The sequence below is a fragment of the Gorilla gorilla genome, chromosome 21 (genome assembly GCF_029281585.2).
Source record: "Gorilla gorilla gorilla isolate KB3781 chromosome 21, NHGRI_mGorGor1-v2.1_pri, whole genome shotgun sequence".
Classification (NCBI taxonomy): domain Eukaryota; kingdom Metazoa; phylum Chordata; class Mammalia; order Primates; family Hominidae; genus Gorilla; species Gorilla gorilla.
Genome location: NC_073245.2, coordinates 56895783 through 56903360, shown reverse-complemented (window position 1 = coordinate 56903360; position 7578 = coordinate 56895783). Strand labels below are relative to the sequence as shown.

The following is a 7578-nucleotide window of genomic DNA, read 5'->3' as shown; positions in this document are numbered from 1 at the left end:
AGACTGGGTGTGGGGAGGGGAGGTAATAGAAGGGTTATAGGGTAAGGGTTACAGGGTGTGGGAGCAGAGGCTGAAGAAGAGTTGGAGCCTGATTCAGCCTGGTGGGGAGCGAGCTGAGGAGGAGCAGTCTGGGAAGAAGGCGAGACGTCAGATGGTTCAGTAGAACAGGAAGATTCACAAGACTCAGCGACGCTTGGGGTTGGGACTGAAGAGACAGGTGGGAGGGAAAGAAGGAGGATTTGGGACGAGTGGCATTGGGAACAGAGACTAGGGAGGGAATGAAGTGTGAAAAATGCCTGGACGTAAGGCACCTCAGACCATTTGCCCATTTTTCAACAAAAATTATCTAGGTCTCGTAGGATGGAGAAATCAAAAGTGCCATTTTCTGGCCATTTAGAACCATTGTTAGTTTGTACTGGGGCCAAGTGGTGTTGCAGAAGAAAATAAGATGCTTAGATTTTAGGTCAGGTGAGAGTTGAAGAGGTTTTAAGTTCTTGAGAACACAGGCTAAGGGAGAAGAAGGAGGAATGGAGGGTGGAAGGTTGCCCATAGTGAAGGAGGCAAGTTTAAAGAGAAGGGTAGAGATATGGAGAAGGGGGTGGGGAGCAGCCCTGGGCTGCAATGTGGGTGAGCAGCCAAAGCAGGCATCCCAGCAATTGACTTGCCACCAAGGGAATGTGGGTGAATGACCAAAGCAGGCGTCCCTGCAGTGATTGGACACCAATGAATGTGGGTGAATAATCAGGCAGGCGTCCCCACAGTGATTCAACACCAAGGGAAGACTGTCTTCCTGAGTCCGTGACGAGCGCTGGAGTTTTGGGTCCACAGATAAAATGTGTCTCCTTTGTCTCTACTAGAGAGGAAAAAGAACTGGAATTGGAAGGACGGAGATTGAAGGGTAGCAAGAGAACGAGATTGAAGGGTAGCAAGAGAGGCTGGAGAAGAGAGTGAAAAGACCACTTACCCAATTTGAAATTGGTGAGATGTTCCTTGGCCTGGTTGATCTGAGGACCCGAGGTCATAGGTGGATCTCTTCACAGAGTGAGGGTGAGGACAGGGGACTGGTCTCCCGAAGGAGTCCCTCTGATCCGGGTCTTTGACACCAAATGTCACACACGTCCATGTGAAGAGACCACGAAACAGGCTTTGTGTGAGCAACAAGGCTGTTTATTTCACCTGGATGCAGGTGGGCTGAGTTCAAAAAGAGAGTCAGCAAAGGGTGGTGGGAATATTATTAGTTCTTACAGGTTTTGGGATAGGTGGTGGAGTTAGGAGCAATGTTTCGCGGGCAGGGGGTGGATCTCACAAAGTACATCCTCAAAGGTGGGGAGAATTACAAAGAACTTTCTTAAGGGTGGGGGAGATTACAAAGAACTTTCTTAAGTGGGGGAGATTACAAAGTACATTGATCAGTTAGGGCGGGGCAGAAACAAATCACAAAGGTGGAAAGTCATCAGTTAAGGCTATTTTCACTTCTTTTGTGGATCTTCAGTTGCTTCAGACCATCTGGATGTATACATGCAGGTCACAGGGGATATAACGGCTTAGCTTGGGCTCAGAGGCCTGATACAAAGGACCTGAAAAAGACAACTTGAGACCAACAGAATGTCTCTCCCTCTCCCCTGTTTCTTTTCTCTCTTTTTTTTTTTAGCAGCAGTTTACTCAAAAGATAAACAAAAAAATATTTTGCTATCTCTTATTAATACTATATGAGGCAGGGCGCAGTGGCTCCCGCTTGCAATCCCAGCACTTTGGAAGGCCAAGGCAGGCAGATCACCCTGAGATCAGGAGTTCAAGACTAGCCTGGCTAACATGGCAAAACCTTTTCTCTACTCAAAATACAAAAATTAGCCTGGCATGGAGGCGCATGCCAATAATCCCAGCCACTCAGGAGGCTGAGGCAGGAGAATCACTTGAATCCAGGAGGTGGAGGTCGCAGTGAGCCGAGATCACGCCACTGCACTCCAGCCTAGGTGACAGAACGAGACTCCATCTCAAAAAAAAAAGAACAAAAAAAAACTATGTGACTATCTAGTTCAAAACAGAAAAATGATTCTACTTTTGCATCAATGCATTATAAATATAAAGCCTAATTTTAATAAAACCTTATAAATCATTTAATCTCAATCAGCTTTGACCACACGAGATAATATTTCTATAAACCTTTTATAACTTCTTACAATTTTTCCATTCCTCTTTCTTTTCCCAACTTTCTATATCCATTCAGTTAATCTATTTTATTCTTTCCTTCTTTTATCCCAATTTCATACAGCCTTTAAATAACCTCTAAACTAGGCAAAACCACTTTCTCTTTAACAAAAACCACATGCTTATGTCTTTCTTATAATCTTCCTTCCTAAAAAGATGTCTTACTTTCCTTACATATTCTGAATACAGAATTGTCTTCCTTCTGGTCTCTAGTGTTAGTTACCATATATTAGTCAGAATTTTAAATCTTAGTAATCTTAATTTATACTGAAAACCTAAGAAGTAATTTTTTTTTTAAAGTCTCACTCTGTCACCCAGGCTGCAGTGCAGTGGCACCATCTCAGCTCACTGCAACCTCCACCTCCCAGGTTCAAGTGATTCTTCTGCCTCAGCCTCCCAAGTAGCTGGGACTACAGGCACACACCACCACGCCTGGCTAATTTTTTGTATTTTTAGTAGAGACAGGGTTTCACCATGTTGGCCAGTCTGGTCTCAAACTCCTAACCTCAGGTGATCTGCCCACCTCAGCCTCCCAGAGTGCTAGGATTACAGGTGTGAGCCACCGCCCAGCCAGAAGTAATTTTGTCACTATGTACTAACAATTGATTAATACACATTTTATAATATTTGGAAACACAGGCTTTCTAATGGAACAATTTTTCAATGTGGAATAAGATACTTTTACTAGCGGATCTTAATATCTCTCTTTTTTTTTTTTTTTTTTTTTTTTGAGACAGGGTCTTGCTCTGTTGCCCAAGCTGGAATATAGTGGTGTGATTATAGCTCACTGCAGCCTCAAACTCCTAGGCTTGAGTGATCCTCCTGCCTCAGCCTCTTGAGTAGTTAGGACTAACAAGCATGCAACACCACTCCTGGCTAACTTTAAAATTTTTATTTTGTAGAGACAAGGTCTCACTATGTTGCCCAGGCTGGTCTCGAACTCCTGGCCTCAAGCAGTCCTCTTATCTCAGCTTTCCAAAGTGCTGGGATTACAGGTATGAGCCACCACACCCAGCCCCTAAATATCTTTTGTTTCTCTGAAATAAGAAACCAAAAGTATATGAGCTTAAACTTATATGTAGTAATTAATGTCTTAGCATTATATCTTATTTGGAAATGATCTAGATCTTCAATAAATATTCATAGTTTAATTTAGCTTGGCAAAACTCTAAAGGCATAGTTACCAAAAAAATTTGAAAACCTTTTTCCCTTTTGTGGCCATCGCCAAAGCAGGAGTAGCCAAAATGAAGTTTGATCCCTTTGTGACTTATTTTTTTTTTCATTTTTTTGTTTGTTTGTTTGTTTTTGAGACAGAGTCTTGCTCTGTTGCCCAAGCTGGAGTTCAGTGGCACAATCTCGGCTCACTGCAGCCTCCCACCTCCTGGATTCAAGTGATTCTCCTGCCTCAGCCTCCAAAGTAGCTGGGCTTACAGGCGTGTACCACCATGCCCAGCTAATTTTTGCATTTTCAGTAGAGACTGGGTTTCACCGTGTTGGCCAGGCTGCTCTCAAACTCCTGACCTCAGCTTCCCAGTGTTGGGATTACAGGTGTGAGCCACCACACCTGGCCTTAATTAATTTTATTAAATAACATTTTTTTTAATGGAACGCTTCAGAATTTACATTTCATCCTTGCACAGGTACCATGCTACTAATCTTCTCTATATCATTCCAATTTCATTTTATTTATTTATTTATTTGTTTATTTATTTATTTTGAGACAGAGTCTCTCTCTGTCACCCAGGCTGGAGTGCAGTGGTGCAGTCTTGGCTCACTGCAACGTCCACCTCCTGAATTCAAGCAATTCCCCTGCCTCAGCCTCCCAAGTAGCCAGGATTACAGGCATGTGCCACCACGCCCAGCTAATTTTTGTTTGTTTAGTATAGATGGGGTTTCACCATGTTGGCCGGGCTGGTCTCGAACTCCTGACCTCAGGTGATCCACCCGCCTCAGACTCCCAAAGTGTTGGAATTACAGGCGTGAGTCACTGCGCCCGGCCTTCATTCCAATTTTAGTATATGTGCTGCGAAGCGAGTACCTCACTGAATTTTAGACAGCAAGGTAGGAAATTTACATTTCAAAGCACAGAGAAGAAATTTAAGCTTTCCAGAAAGCCGCTTAAGTTTTACATTTTTTTTTCCTTCAGCAAAAAATCACACCAACAAGAAAGGAAGCGAACAGAGAGAGGGACTCACCATATAATTAAAAGAGGGGTTTCAGTCACCTGAAAAAAAATTCCCCAAAACAAGATCCAAAATAGAAGAAGCAGAAAGGCTCTATTTTAAAAATTATAGTCTGAATACCTGCTTTTAATTAAGTTGACTTTGAACTACAGAGCTCTTAAGAAAATCTTTTTATCAGGTTTTAGCCAGGTAAATTAACACACATTCTCGATTTTGTTTTTGTTTTTGGCTTTTCCTCTCTGAAATTTACATTAAGAAGAGTTTTGGAGGAGGAGCATATTTGTTTATAAGAGGTCTAGGGTAATCACTCTTTTAAGCTGTTTGTCTTTGAAATGTTTTAATTAAATGTGTCCTTTCTTTCCGAATATGTGGTTTCATTAAGCTTAGGAGAGAAGGCTAAACAAAACAAAAATTCCTATCATAGTCTAAATAGAAACCAAAATTTTAAATCAAAGGTATACCTGCACAAGTTACTCAAAACCAACATAAATAGGTGTGCATGAGACCAACAGCAGGTGCTCACACAGCACCTGGCACAGAGCCCAGTACACAGTAAGCACTCAGTGTTGGCTAGCTGTTCTCATTATCATCATCATCATTGTCATCCTTATATATGTATGAGTGGCTGATCAATCTCTGAGATCATGGATGAGGAAGACTTTGGAAGTCAAGACATAAAAGGAAACTTTGAAGAAGGGCAGGTTATCCCAGGCCAGGGCAAGATACTACAGCTGCATTGTAGCACTGCAGAGCTATAATAAAATGGGAAGCAGCAGCCCATGATTTCTGGGGGTGCTGGGGAAGACGAGGACCCAAGGGGAAACCACCGACAGCTAGTGATCAGCTTGACTAAAGAACTTCCCACAACCAGAGTTTTGACCCAAGATAGTACAGGATTTGGAGGAGGGGTGAATTCCTCATCCCAGGAAATGTACAGAGCCAAGGCTCAGTGGACAGCTGTCATCAGGAAGAGGATTCCTGCACTGGTGACAGGTTGAAGGAAATGACTTATTAGGTCCTTTATTTGGTCTTGATCTCTCTGAATAACGGTCCCAAGATTCCCTCCCCTGTTGTGGCCACATAGTCAGCAACAGTTCATAACATAATAAGTTATTAAACATGTTAAGTTACATGTAACATAATAAATATATTTATTTACATAATAGCATTACATTTTTGTTCATAATTACATAAATTAAAATTTACATTTGCATTCATATTTTCCTCAATATGATACATATCTATAATTATTTCATTCCTACATTGTGTTTGTATAATTTTAGGTTAACCTCTTCATGTGACATTGATTTTGTAATGTCATTTTCTTTAGAGAGAATAAGAAGATACTTTAGTCTTTTCTCTAGCACAGTTGACTAATTTTTTTTTCTTTTTTTTTTTTTTGAGACAGAGTCTTGCTCTGTCACCCAGGCTGGAGTGTAGTGGTGCAATCTAGGCTCACTGCAACCTCCACCTCCTGGGTTCAAGCGATTCTCCTGCCTCAGCCTCCTGAGTAGCTAGGACTACAGGCACGCCTGGCGAATTTTTGTAATTTTAGTAGAGATAGGGTTTCACCATGTTGGCCCAGCTGGTCTCAAACTCCTGGTCTCAAATGATCCACCCACCTTGGCCTCTCAAAGTGCTGGGATTACAGGTGTGAGCCACCGTGCCCGGCCCCCATTTTTTTTTTTTTTTAGGGCAGGGTCTTGCTCCATTGCCCAGGCAGGCGTGCAGTTGTCTGATCTTTGTACACTGCAGCCTCAAACTCTTGGGCTCAAAGGATCTCCCCGTCTCAGCCTCCCAAGTAATCAGGACTACAGGCCTGTGTCTCCACATGCAACTAATACTTTAAGATTTTGTAGAGATGGAGTCTCACTATGTTGCCCAGATTGGTCTTGAACTCCTGGCCTCAAGCCACCCTCCCACCTTGGCCTCCCAAAATACGGGGATTACAGGCATGAGCCACTGTGCCTGGCCCCAAATTTTTTATGGTCGATAAAGTTTCTTTCAGCTTTGCAACTTATTACTGGTACAGTAGCCCCCTCTTCTACAAGGTTTTGCTTCCTGAGGTTTCAGTTGCCTATGGACAACCACGGTCTGACAATATTAAATGAAACATTCCAGAAATCAACAATTCATTAAGTTCTACATTGCATGCTGTTCTGAGTAGCGTAATGAAATTTGGTGCTGCCCCACTCTACCCCACCCTGTCCCACCAGGGGTGTGAATTGTCCCTTTGTCCAGCATCTTCACTACCTGCCCATTAGTCAACTTAGTAGTTGTCTTGGCTATTGGATCAACAAAAACATAGTCTAAATAGGATTCCGTACTATCCACAGTTTCAGGCACCCACTGAGGGTCTTGAAATGTATCCCTCGAGGATAAGGGGGGACTACTGGAAGGTCATAAAATTCTAGGATTGTTGTCAAATTTACAAGAACCTCTATCAAATTTCTTTCATATCGGAGCTGTAAGATTTCCGGACTTATTATGTTTCCTTGATGACTAATCTTAAAATTTTTTTGTATTGATGCTTTCTATTACATCCTTTTTGTAGTGGTGTATTTTGACTTTTGTTATTTTCATCAATGTCAGTATTCCGTGACAACTTCTCCTTAGCTAGATCCCCCAAAATGCCAGAAGCACTGGGGCAATACCCAAAAGGAGGGGAAGTATGACAGAGAGGGAAGTTGGAGTGAGAGGGGCAGCGGTCTTAATAAATTACAGTTAAAACATCTTACATTGGCAAATTCTACTAAAGCATGTGATCCTGAGTGTGCATTACTTGGCCCCTCCCAGGCCCCTGGAAGGCCCCTGGCAAGTGAGGGGCTCTAAGGCTTAAGCTGTGACTTTCACAGTAAGTTTGCTAAATCCATTTCTGCCTTTCCCCAGCGTGATGGGGAGATTCTGTCCACCTCCACTTAAGCGTTGTTTTTTACAGGAAGCCTCCAGAATAAGCTAGTTGCCCCTACCCCCACCCCATTATCTGCGTCATGAGGCTGGAGGTCATGACTATCTGGTTCCTTCTGTATCCTAAGTAGACTGAAGAGTGCCTGGTACATAGTAGATTCTTAGGCTCAGGGCTGAGGCGAGCTGCCAGGGTCATGCAGATAGGAACTGCCAGAGCTCGGGATCAGCCAGAATGAATGAGTGAAAGAATGAATGAACGCCAGCTTCCCAGGCTCAGTCA

At 42.8% G+C, this 7578-nt stretch overlaps 1 pseudogene; it reads right to left on the bottom strand.

The window, feature by feature from the left end:
- Positions 1-3804: 3804 nt before the first annotated feature.
- On the bottom strand, positions 3805-3894 carry LOC115931750 (uncharacterized; annotated as a pseudogene).
- Positions 3895-7578: the final 3684 nt, after the last annotated feature.